Here is a 13,799-nt window from a genome sequence, read left to right as displayed (position 1 = left end):
GGTGTCATTAACTCAACGATCCATTTATCGACCACAGAAAGAATGGGTGAGCAGGGCCTGTGCAGAATAAACCCTCTTCAACATAGGAAAACATCCCAGCAGAGAGCACGTGATCCACTGTTGCGTCCTAAGCATTAAACAACACACCTCTGACCCTTTCACTTTCACTGGGGTTGTGAGAAGGGGCGTTATTTTGCATCTTGTTTCAGAAAGGAGTCCATGATGACAGATCCGATTTTTCCGACAACTCCTACGTACTTTCAGTGGGACCCTGGTTTGCCAAAAGGAAAGGAAAGACTGGCCACCCTCTGCCTGCAAGGCATGGCGAATGTGTTGCAGATGGCAGAGTCTGAGTGACAGAGCCTCTCCAGTAAGTGAAAAAAGTGCAAGAAGAGGTAAGTGATTGGCGTGCCTTCCCGTTTCTTTCTGGAGTTGTTAAGGTAGTGTAGAAGAGCTATTTCTCCTGGCCAGAGTGAATGGAGGTGTCGCCACCCAGTGGGATGAGGAAAAGAGAACTGCATAGCAGCAACTATTGGTCCTTGGGAGGGGGGAATGAAGGCTGCTGTTGAGAAGCAGCGTCTCCCCTGGTGACTCCTCGGTGTCATGCCCTAAGGAGGGGTCCAAGGAGGCGCAGCACATGCTGTGTGAGGTGAGGGTTGTCCATTGCACTTGAGAGTGTGACAGGCGCCGCCTGCTGGTCGTGCTAGGTTTGGTGGGGGCTGCTGCAGCCTGTGAAGACGAGAGAAGCGGGAGTAGCGGCGAGCATGGTAAATGGAGGAGTAAAAAATGTTGTTCCGTGTGGGTTGGGGCATTGTGCCTGGGGCAGTGTGGGAGTTCCCAGTGGGAGGGTGTTCCGCTGCAATTAAGAGCAGTCGGCTCCAGGCCGGTGGGCCGGGTGAGCAGAAGAGAGCTGAAAGTGCAGCCTTTCCTGCCTACGGCCATACCACCCTGAATGCGCCCGATCTAGGGTCGGGCCTGGTTAGTACTTGGATGGGAGACCGCCTGGGAATACCAGGTGCTGTAGGCATTTTGCCTCTCGCACACACTAGGTGGCGCACGTCTAACCTCCATTACACAGCTTCCTCGCTAATTTCATTTTACACTTTTTATTTACTACACTCTTTTTTTACTCTCTTAAAAAAAGAAAGGAAAAAGAACAGCATTAACACGAAAATACACACTTTCCCAAGGAAAACTTACAATTATTATGCACTTTACACTCGGCCCAAAGTCAAGACAGCATTTGCTCCACGACGGACAAAGGCTCCCCTAGCTAAGGCTTTGCTTTCTTGCGGTAAGCATATGTGTCAGGTCTTCAGATCAGATCTCACTTCTTGGCATCTCATTTCCTGGCAGGTCATGGGTTGTGATGCCACTTCCTGTTTTTCCAGGTGCGATTTCACACGGCCTGATGTCATGTGCCGTGATGTCATGTGCCGTGATGTCACTTGCATAGTGTCTAACTTGGTTAGTCCCCCGACTTATTTTCTTTAAGACTTGTACCATGAATAATCCTTAGCCCCCAAGAAATAGTGCTCGAGCCTACAATTGGCAACCAAATGCAAAAAATCAGCACAGCGTGTGGGAAATCTGATAAAAGGACGATGATCTATTAGGTGTGGAAGAATGAAGTGAGTTGCAGACGCAAGTGTAATAGAGTCCAAAAGCAGAGCATTCCAGAAACAGGGAATAAAAAGAGGAAAGGTGCGTACAATTTGAGCTGTTTTAAAAGCATTCGGCAGCATTTTCCGGCATTTCCTGGCGCTGTAAGAGGTGTCCTTAACTCAACGATCCATTTATCGACCACAGAAAGAATGGGTGAGCAGGGCCTGTGCAGAATAAACCCTCTTCAACATAGGAAAACATCCCAGCAGAGAGCACGTGATCCACTGTTGCGTCCTAAGCATTAAACAACACACCTCTGACCCTTTCACTTTCACTGGGGTTGTGAGAAGGGGCGTTATTTTGCATCTTGTTTCAGAAAGGAGTCCATGATGACAGATCCGATTTTTCCGACAACTCCTACGTACTTTCAGTGGGACCCTGGTTTGCCAAAAGGAAAGGAAAGACTGGCCACCCTCTGCCTGCAAGGCATGGCGAATGTGTTGCAGATGGCAGAGTCTGAGTGACAGAGCCTCTCCAGTAAGTGAAAAAAGTGCAAGAAGAGGTAAGTGATTGGCGTGCCTTCCCGTTTCTTTCTGGAGTTGTTAAGGTAGTGTAGAAGAGCTATTTCTCCTGGCCAGAGTGAATGGAGGTGTCGCCACCCAGTGGGATGAGGAAAAGAGAACTGCATAGCAGCAACTATTGGTCCTTGGGAGGGGGGAATGAAGGCTGCTGTTGAGAAGCAGCGTCTCCCCTGGTGACTCCTCGGTGTCATGCCCTAAGGAGGGGTCCAAGGAGGCGCAGCACATGCTGTGTGAGGTGAGGGTTGTCCATTGCACTTGAGAGTGTGACAGGCGCCGCCTGCTGGTCGTGCTAGGTTTGGTGGGGGCTGCTGCAGCCTGTGAAGACGAGAGAAGCGGGAGTAGCGCCGAGCATGGTAAATGGAGGAGTAAAAAATGTTGTTCCGTGTGGGTTGGGGCATTGTGCCTGGGGCAGTGTGGGAGTTCCCAGTGGGAGGGTGTTCCGCTGCAATTAAGAGCAGTCGGCTCCAGGCCGGTGGGCCGGGTGAGCAGAAGAGAGCTGAAAGTGCAGCCTTTCCTGCCTACGGCCATACCACCCTGAATGCGCCCGATCTAGGGTCGGGCCTGGTTAGTACTTGGATGGGAGACCGCCTGGGAATACCAGGTGCTGTAGGCATTTTGCCTCTCGCGCACACTAGGTGGCGCACGTCTAACCTCCATTACACAGCTTCCTCGCTAATTTCATTTTACACTTTTTATTTACTACACTCTTTTTTTACTCTCTTAAAAAAAGAAAGGAAAAAGAACAGCATTAACACGAAAATACACACTTTCCCAAGGAAAACTTACAATTATTATGCACTTTACACTCGGCCCAAAGTCAAGACAGCATTTGCTCCACGACGGACAAAGGCTCCCCTAGCTAAGGCTTTGCTTTCTTGCGGTAAGCATATGTGTCAGGTCTTCAGATCAAATCTCACTTCTTGGCATCTCATTTCCTGGCAGGTCATGGGTTGTGATGCCACTTCCTGTTTTTCCAGGTGCGATTTCACACGGCCTGATGTCATGTGCCGTGATGTCATGTGCCGTGATGTCATGTGCCGTGATGTCACTTGCATAGTGTCTAACTTGGTTAGTCCCCCGACTTATTTTCTTTAAGACTTGTACCATGAATAATCCTTAGCCCCCAAGAAATAGTGCTCGAGCATACAATTGGCAACCAAATGCAAAAAATCAGCACAGCGTGTGGGAAATCTGATAAAAGGACGATGATCTATTCGGTGTGGAAGAATGAAGTGAGTTGCAGACGCAAGTGTAATAGAGTCCAAAAGCAGAGCATTCCAGAAACAGGGAATAAAAAGAGGAAAGGTGCGTACAATTTGAGCTGTTTTAAAAGCATTCGGCAGCATTTTCCGGCATTTCCTGGCGCTGTAACAGGTGTCATTAACTCAACGATCCATTTATCGACCACAGAAAGAATGGGTGAGCAGGGCCTGTGCAGAATAAACCCTCTTCAACATAGGAAAACATCCCAGCAGAGAGCACGTGATCCACTGTTGCGTCCTAAGCATTAAACAACACACCTCTGACCCTTTCACTTTCACTGGGGTTGTGAGAAGGGGCGTTATTTTGCATCTTGTTTCAGAAAGGAGTCCATGATGACAGATCCGATTTTTCCGACAACTCCTACGTACTTTCAGTGGGACCCTGGTTTGCCAAAAGGAAAGGAAAGACTGGCCACCCTCTGCCTGCAAGGCATGGCGAATGTGTTGCAGATGGCAGAGTCTGAGTGACAGAGCCTCTCCAGTAAGTGAAAAAAGTGCAAGAAGAGGTAAGTGATTGGCGTGCCTTCCCGTTTCTTTCTGGAGTTGTTAAGGTAGTGTAGAAGAGCTATTTCTCCTGGTCAGAGAGGATGGAGGTGTCGCCACCCAGTGGGATGAGGAAAAGAGAACTCCTGAACAGCAGCAAGGGGGGTGGGGGAGGGGGAGGAAGGAAGGCTGCTGTTGAGAAGCAGCATCTCCCCGGTGACTCCTCGGTGTCATGCCCTAAACCCCTCCAGAAGGCCATTCCCGTGATATATAATTAGTTCATGACTCTGTTTTTGGCTTTGGGTAATATTGGCCGCAGTTTATTAAGGTTGATTACAGCATGTTTGCCCTGCTTTTATGAGGGCCATAAATCATTACGTCATCTCAGATGTACATGCAAATGGGTCATGAGTTGTCATAAATCACTTTATCATCCATGAGGTTGAAGGCCCATGGTTTTACTGTTACCTTGTTGAGCTTTGTTATAAACACTTTGCATCTTAACAATCCCCATAATTTTTTTATATCCGCATGACACCTGTCCATCAATCACTTTGCCATAAATCACTCTCGCGTTTCGTCCCTTGTGTATCTTGCCCCTTGGAGTTGGCGTTATATCTTTTCTATGGAGGATGGTACTCATTTCCATTTAGGCTTATCTCGCTACCTTGTTTAGTCCTTGTGTCCAGCCCTCCGGAGGACCTGGGCTGCGAGTGCCGTGTTTCGTGTACCTCCCCCGATTGCCTTACCCTGCCGTGAGGCATCCCAAGGTAAGTAGCCCTGCCTCCCCGCTGCGTTGAGAGTGGCCTTAGTTGTTCTTTCTCTCTCCTTCTCCGCCACGCCGCCTTTGGGTTACCGTCCAATAGGCGGCTCCCCCGTCAACAAATCGTCTAGTCGCAGCCTGACAGCTGCAATGCTGCCCATAAGTTTTTCCAAAACACTTCCGTTCCTAGGGAAGACAGGTATATCCCATCTTCTGCAAAATATTCTGGTCTCTGCAAGTTGATTAGCCTGTTTCTGATGCTTTCCTAGCCATTTTGTACGCACATTTTGTTCGCTGACAAGTTTAGTTTTTTTTCTTGATTTGTCTAAGGCCCCTGCCAAAACTGCCCCTCTCCACTTCCGTCTGGGGATAATTTCTGACCAGATCAGCATTGTGCTGTGTAGCCACCTTTCACCCATCATGAGGTTTCCCCTGATGCTTTCTAGTAGGCCTCTCCTCCCTAGCTGGGCTAGGTTGTTGCCCCCCAGATGTATTATTACCACATCTGGCCCCTTGTGCTGCGCGGCTATGAGTTCACTTAGTCTGTCCTGGAAGTGCTCCCATTTCATGCCCGGGAAACCAAACCATTCCACCCTTGTCTGCTTCGGGCGATGCTCTTTCGGGGGACCTCTTGAAACCCACCATTCTCAGACTCTCTGCACAAAAGAGTGTCCGATCACCCAGGCCGTTCTGTGTTCTGCACCTGCATGTGGAAGGGCACAGTGAGGTACTCGCTTGGTCGACTGCTATTCCTACTTGTTTGTCTGTTGTCTTCTTATGTAGCCTTTGTAGGCATTTGAGTTCCACCCACCTATTGCTTTTATACCTGCTGCTGACATGCCGTGTTGAGCTGCTGATGTTGCCGCCCCTATCCGGAATGAATGCTTTCCAAATTTGCATGCCGCAAGCCCTGCCCTGGTCAGCGCCCCTTTGAGCACTGCTTTGAACTGGAATGTGCTCAGGCATTCCTCATTCTCATGTTTAAACAGTGCCCGTGCCCTTCTGGCCTCAGCTCTAAGTACCTTTGTACACTGCATACTGGGCATACTTCGTTGTCTTCCAGGCATCTCAGTTCCACATTTGCCCCTTTCCCGAATTGGTCGGTTTTAGACCTCCTTAGTAATATCTGCATGCGCCTTTGGCCTATCTGCACATCTTGTCTTTGTATGAATGTGTTGGCGTTCCCTGTTTTATAAGGGGTGACCAGCTCGCTTATCCTAAATGCCCCAAAAAATGCCAGCATGAAAGCTGCTTTGAAGAGTGTGCTTTCAAAGTTGTTCCTGCAGAGGCTGTTTAGTACCCCCACCAGCTGTTTTAATGCGCCAAATTCGATCAGGCGCCGCCGGTCCTTAGTGGGCCCTTCCAGCCTGCGCCACCCCTTCATTGCTGCCCTTATGTAGTGGGAGTTGGTGGGATCTCTGCCTGTTATTATCTTGCTAAAATGCATGACTGCGGTCAAATGTTCTTGAGCCCATGACTTTGATTTTTTCTGAGTGAATGCCCAATGTATGAATTTTTTCACGGCTATTTGCGCTTCGTAGTGGCTCACGTAGTCCTTCAGACCTGTGACCTCCAGTACTGTTGTCGCTTGCACTGCATACCTTTTTGCTGTCTTTGGCGCAAGGGCGTGGGCTACTAGTATAGACAAGTCCCCTCCACCAGCCCCCACAGGCTTGGGGGGAAAGGAGTAATTTCCCGTTCTGCTCCTGGGGCTATGCTCCTGAATTTCCCCATCTGGAATCGAGAGAGTGCATCTGCTTTAGTATTGCTAGTGCCTTGCATGTGCCTTGCTCTAATGTCTAGGTTGCTTGCCAGTTGCATTTTAACCATGTATCTCAATAATTTTAACACTAGTGTGCGATGTGACGCCCATTTATTGATCACCTGCACGACTGCTTGGTTATCCGACCAGTGTGAGCTTTATGTCTTTCAGCTGTTCTTGCCAGATAGTTAATGCCACTACAATGGGAAATAATTCCAAGAGTGTGATGTTTCTCATGAGCCCCAAAGCTGCCCACGTTTTGGCCATTTTTTGGCGCACCATTTGTCTTTTAATATGGCCCGAAACCTATGCTGCCTGCTGCATCGGTGCATAGTTCAATCTGCTTCGCGGACACCCAGCCCTCTCTCCATATTAACGTGCCATTAAGTTCCACTAAGAACTTCAACCAGGTCAACAGATCTTGCTTCACGCCCCGTTTAGCTGGATGTGGTGGCGTTTTTTCTCTAGCCCCCTGGTAAGGTGTGAAATTCACCTGGCGAAACCCTTTTCTGCTGGGATGACCCTTGCTGCAAAATTTAGCTTCCCAATCAGCTCCTGTAGCTCACCTAGCATTGCCTTCTGTTTGCCCAGTAATCCTGTGATGTCCTTTACCAGATCCTGCACTTTATCTTGGGGGATGCAGGATGTGCCTGCTATTGAGTCCAGCTCTATTCCCAGAAAAACTAACTTGGTTGTGGGGCCTGTGGTTTTGTCCTTGGCCAGTGGAACCCCTAGCTTAGCTGTTAGGGATTGGAAAGCCTCCAGAACGTCCTGACATTCTGATCCGCTAGGCTGCCCTACAAATAAAAAGTCGTCTAAGTAGTGTAGCTTCTCCCTACTTGGGTGTTGTCTGTGCAGGGCCTATTCAAATAGTGTGCTGAATTTTTCAAAGTATGCACAAGATATGGAGCACCCATGGGCAGTGCCTTGTCGAAGTATGTTTTTCCCTCAAACTTGAAACCTAGGAAGTGGTAGCTTTCGGGGTGTAATGGGAGTAGCCTGAAAGCTCACTCTATGTGTGCTTTTGCCATTAAGGCGCTGTGCCCCTTCGAGCGCAATATGTCAACCGCATCCTCAACTGATGCGTACCCCACTCTGCAGTCATCTGGGTCAATGCCATTGTTCACTGATTTGCCCTTGGGGTAGGACAGGTGGTGAATCAGCCTAAATTTACCTTGTTCTTTCTTAGGGACCACCCCCAAAGGTGAGATGACCAAGCCTGGCAGCTGTGGGCCTGGTAGAGGTCCTTCCACCCTCCCCAGTTTTAACTCCTTGTTAATTTTCTCTTTTACTATTGAGGGGTGTTCGTCTGCCGAGCGCAAGTTCCTTGGTTCTGCTTTTTGGCTTCTACACTTCGAGGGGATTCTAAAACCTTGTTCAAAACCTTCACATATTAGGGCTGCGACTTGTTTGTTGTCATATTCGTTGGCTAGCTATCTCAATGTGCCTGTGTTTATGGGGGATATAGCCAATTCTACCATTCTCCCCAGCCAGGCTACCATGTTGCCCTGACTATTTTTCTTTTTCCTTCTTGTAGCTACCTCCTCTCCCTCTTTTGCATTCCACTGCGGGATGTCCCCCACCGCATGTGGAACACACGTGTCTGAATTTGCAAGCTGCCCCCCTTGTGCACTCGTCCTTCTCATGCTTAAAGCATACTGCTGCTGCTCCCTTCCCTGTCTGTGGCCCCCTCCACTGTGTGCACTGTGGCTTTTTGTAGAAAGTCTTAGATTTCTCCTGCCTTCCTTTGTGGTAGCTCCCTCGAAAGGGCTGCTCACCCTTGCTTGCCCAGCTCCTGGCCTCCCTCGCTATCATCATTTTATGCATGTAGCCTGCTACATCCTCTTCATCCCATTCCATGTCTGGGTAGGCCTGCATTTTTAGCCTGAAACCTTTGTCATAGTCTAGCCATGCGTCCCCTGTGAATTGCCTTTGCACCTCATGTATTTTAGACTCATAGAGCCATAAATCTTTTGCACAGTGTGGGAATTTTTCCACTATGATACACACCATGATTCTAAAAGCATCCAGCCAATTATCAAAGCTCTTCTCTTTCCTCACCCTGTTTCTCTCTCTCCTCTCTTTTTCTTTCTCATCCACTGTAGTCAAGCCTAGACCTTCGACCTGAATCTCTAGGAGTGAGAATATGTCAATAAACTCCCTGCGCCAAATACGCTTTTTCACAGCCAGTGGGATCAAGCTTGCCAGGCCTGGTGCTCTTGCCACCATGTATGGTCTCCCTAGGCTCCCCGTTTTGTATGCCTCTGGGGCCAGCCCCCCCACTGATGGGCTGAGCCACCTGTGCCCGTTCTTTTCAGTGTCACTGCCCCATGCTTGGGTTGGGGGTGCCCTGGTGCCTGCGGATGTTGCCTCTTCCTCCCCCCGCTTGGTTGAGGAGCATTGCTCACGTGGCATATCCACTCTAGCTGCTGTGGCCCCCTGTTTTTGATTGTCCCTGGGGCCCATGTCCCTTTTGGGTTCTGTCCCTCCAGACCCTTCTGTGTTGCACGCAACCCCTGGCTTCACAAATAGCAGCAGCGCCATTGATTTTAAACATTCTTGTACAATCGCGCTTATTTGCTCACGATTATTTACTTTTGCTCGCTTGCTTGGACCTGGTGTCCCTGATTCTGTGAGTTTGCCTGCTTCTTTCTTGTCACCTTTTTTGAGCCCTCTGCTTGCGTTCCTCTGCCGCTTCTTTGCCTCGCTCTGTGGCTCCACCTCGTCCCTGGCTGCGCCGCTTGGTCTGTCGCCAGTTTGCCCCTCTTGTGTTGGCACCTCGCTTGCTCCATCTCCCCAAATCTGCTTCACGATCCATTCTTTGCTGTGTGTCGTTGCTGCTTCCCTTGCTGCCTTAATGTTTTCATCTATGTCGATTTCTTGGTTGTCGCCTTGGTTCTCCATGCCGAGCTCTGTTGTTGCCAGTCTGTGGATTGCTGGTGTCAGGGTCGCGTTGCCCCAATTGGGCTGTCCCCTGTCACTGATTTGTTTCTCTACGCGGGTCGTGTCGCCCACTGGGCTGTCCCCGGTTGAGTCTGTGCTTGTGGTTGCAGCCAGGTCGCGTCGCTCTGCTGCCCCCTGTGTTGGTTTTGTGCTTGCGGCTGTGCCCAGTTCGCGTCGCCCTTTTGCACTTTTTATTTACTACACTCTTTTTTTCCTGTCTTAAAAAAAAGAAATACAAAAGAACAGCAATAACACTAAAATACACACTTTCTGAAGGAAAACTTACAATTCTTCTGCACTTTACATTAGGCCCAAACTCAAGACAGCATTTGCTCCACGACGGACAAAGGGACCCCTCGCTAAGGCTTTGCTTTCTTGCGGTAAGCATATGCGTGAGGTCTTCAGATCAGATCTCACTTCTTGTGATGTCATTTCCTGTCAGGTCATGGGTTGTGATGCCACTTCCTGTGATTCCAGGTGCGATTTCACACGACGTGATGTCATGTCCTGTGATGTCACTTGCATAGTTTCTAATAAACAATGCAACAACAAATGGTTTTAAAGTACGCTTTAAACCACTGCTTTTTTCATTGTTTACATCAAAGCCCTAGAAGTAGAACGTGTCTGGCAGATCTCCAGCAACAAAACTCGCCCCATGGCAGTGAAACCGGGTCCCACCTTGCAAGCCAACAGCGTTGGAACCTCGATTTCAGAACTAGTCATACTTTCAAGTGGCTTATGACTGCCTCCCTTGCTCTACTTTCCTCCACAAGAGGTAAAAACAAAGCATTAATATTTGAGGTAAAACAGATATACAAATAGATACCCATTTAGCGGTTGGTTTGTACAAAGTGAATCTAGAAACTCTGGATTATTCGCTGCTTCCCCACTTCACCCAAATGTGTGATCTTAGGCAAATACTTTATTTCACTGGTCCTCCTTTTTCTTCATTATCGCTTGTGAAAGTGCTTTCAAATACATGAGTTCAGAATACCAGCTGTACAAAAACCTATTGTTAGAAATGAGGTCTTTGGTTGGCAGTCAGGTTACCCCCTGTCCAAGCAAAGACCCTCACTCTAGACATTGTAAAGAAAAATAACGCTCAGTTAAACCCCTGCTTACCCCCTTGGTTGCTTGGCACGAGCAGGCAGGCTTATCTTCAGAGATAATGTGTTAAGTATTTGTACAAACACACACAGTAATACAGTGAACCACTCCAAAATGATACAACACAGGTTTAGAAAAATAGTTATTATTTTATCTAATAAACAAGACCAAATAAATAAAAATTCACAATACAAAGTTAAAAATATGAATTTAGCACTTAAAAGCAAAAAAATAGTGCCTAGAGGCACGAATGCTGCAAGTTGGTATTAAGCGTCGTTGTGGCGGAGTCGTTTCCTACAATGCGACGCCAATGGCTCTGTTTACGGAGTCGTTTGACCCGAAGTACAATACCTTTGCAAACAAGTAGAAAACAGGCTGGTGCATGGAGTCGGTGCTACGGGCAGAAGGGCAGAAGCGTCGTGCAGCAGCATCATGTCCTCACTGCAGTGCAGTGGAGGTGAAGCAGAGTCGGCTGTGAAGTCGGTCTTGGTTCCGGCAGGCACGAAGTCCGGCAAAGTCACAATGCTGCGGGGTGACCTCACGGGGACGCAATGATGTCATAGGGCCGCAGGCGCTGCAATGATGTTGGATGTCACGGGCGTTGGACTTGCGACACTCAGAATTCAGCGAAGTCGGGCAGGATGAGAGGCTGCAGCGATGCAAAAGCTACAGGATCGTTGGGGTCATCGCACTTCTACAAGGTCCATGGCCTCAGGGCAGGCAGCGTCACTTTTCCGGGCAGCGATGTCCTTTACGAAGTCGCACTGTGTCATCCGGCATCGTTAGACAGGTTTTCTCCAGAAATTCACTCCAAGGGGCTCGGGAACTGAAATGGCACCCTCTGGGAAGCTAGAGTCCACAACAAGCAGCCTCAGAACTGGATGGTGTAGCCTTTGCTGTCCCTGAGGCTTCAAAACAGGAGGCAAGCTCTACTCCAAGCCCTTGGAGATACCTCTCAAGAAGGAATGCACACCAAAGTCCAGTCTCTGTCCCCTTGCACAGGCAGAAGAAGCAACTGCAGGATAGCCCAACACAGCAGAGTCACAGGCCAGGGCACCACTTCTCCTCCACTCTTCTCCAGGCAGAGGTTCATCTTGAATCATTGAAGTAATCTGATGCAGGGGTTTTGAGTCCAATACTTATACCCCCTTTCCGCCTCTGAAGTTGGTAAACTTCAAAGAAAAGTCTCTCTTGTTTTCAAGATCCTACCTTGCCTGGGCCAGGCCCCAGACACACACCAGGGGGTTGGAGCCGGCATTGTGTAAGGGCAGGCACAACCCTTTCAGGTGTGAGTGTCCACTCCTCCCTCCTCTCCTACCACAGATGGCTCTTAAGGATATGCAGGCTACACCCCAGCTCCCTTTGTGTCACTGTCTAGAGGAGATGTGCAACAGCCCAACTGTCAAACCGACCCAGACAGGGAATCCACAAACAGACAGATTCACAGAATGGTTTAAGCAAGAAAATGCCCACTTATTAAAAAGTGGCATTTTCAACCTCAAAATCCAAAAACAAACTTCACTAAAAGATGTATTTTTAAATTGTGAACTCAGAGACCCCAAACTCCATATTTCTATCTGCTCTCAAAGGAAATCTGCAGTTTAATAGTATTTAAAATCAGACCCTGTGTTAACCTAACAGAGAGATAGGCCTTGCAACATTGAAAAACGAATTTGGCAGTATTTCACTGTTAGGACATGTAAAACACATCAGTACATGTCCCATCTTTAACCCCTTCGCTGCCAGGCCTTTTCCCCCTCCTGTGCCAGGCCTTTTTTTGCCTATTCGGGGCAGTTCGCGCTTAGGCCCTCATAACTTTTTGTCCACATAAGCTAACCAAGCCAAATTTGCGTCCTTTTTTTCCAACATCCTAGGGATTCTAAAGGTACCCAGACTTTGTGGGTTCCCCTGAAGGAGGCCAAGAAATTGGCCAAAATACAGTGAAATTTTCGTTTTTTTCAAAAAAATTGGAAAAAGTGGCTGCAGAAGGAGGCTTGTGGTTTTTCCCCTGAAAATGGCATCAACAAAGGGTTTGTGGTGCTAAACTCAGCAGCTTCCCAGCTTTCAGGAACAGGCAGACTTGAATCAGAAAACCCAATTTTTCAACACAATTGTGGCATTTTACTGGGGCATACCCCATTTGTGCAATTTTTTGTGCTTTCAGCCTCCTTCCAGTCAGTGACAGGAATGGTCATGAAACCAATGCTGGATCCCAGAAACCTAAACATTTCTGAAAAGTAGACAAAATTCTGAATTCAGCAAGGGGTCATTTGTGTAGATCCTACAAGGGTTTCCTACAGAAAATAACAGCTGAAAAAGAAAAATATTGAAATTGAGGTGAAAAAAACATCAATTTTTCTCTACGTTTTACTCTGTAACTTTTCCCTGCAATGTCAGATTATCGAAAGCAATATACCGTTACGTCTGCTGGACTCCTCTGGTTGCGGGGATATATAGGGTTTGTAGGTTCATCAAGAACCCGAGGAACCCAGAGCCAATAAATGAGCTGCACCCTGCAGTGCGTTTTCATTCTATACCGGGTATACAGCAATTCATTTGCTGAAATATAAGGAGTAAAAAATTGCTATCAAGAAAACCTTTGCATTTCCAAAAAGGGCACAAGATAAGGTGTTGAGGAGCAGTGGTTATTTGCACATCTCTGAATTCCGGGGTGACCATAGTAGCACGTGAATTACAGGGAATTTCTCAAATAGATGTCTTTTTTACACACACTCCTATATTTGGAAGGAAAAAATGTAGAGAAAGACAAGGGGCAATAGTACTTGTTTTGCTAATCTATGTTCCCCCAAGTCTCCCGATAAAAATGGTACCTCACTTGTGTGGGTAGGCCTAGCGCCCGCGACAGGATATGCCCCAAAACACAACGTGGACACATCACAGAAAACAGAGCTGTTTTTAGCAAAGTGACTACCTGTAGATTTTGGCCTCTAGCTCAGCCGCCACCTAGGGAAACCTACCAAACCTGTGCATTTCTGAAAACTAGAGACCTAGGGGAATCCAAGGAGGGGTGACTTGTGTAGCTCGGACCAGGTTCTGTTACCCAGAATCCTTTGCAAACCTCAAAATTTAGCTAAAAAAACACATGTTCCACACATTTCTGTGGCAGAAAGTTCTGGAATCTGAGAGGAGCCACAAATTTCCTTCCACCCAGCGTTCCCCCACGTCTCCCGATAAAAACGATACCTCACTTGTGTGGGTAGGCCTAGCGCCCGCGACAGGATATGCCCCAAAACACAACGTGGACATATCACAGAAAACAGAGCTGTTTTTAG

This window comes from Pleurodeles waltl, chromosome 8 (assembly GCF_031143425.1).
Source record: "Pleurodeles waltl isolate 20211129_DDA chromosome 8, aPleWal1.hap1.20221129, whole genome shotgun sequence".
NCBI lineage: Eukaryota > Metazoa > Chordata > Amphibia > Caudata > Salamandridae > Pleurodeles > Pleurodeles waltl.
This window is presented reverse-complemented; position numbering follows the sequence as displayed.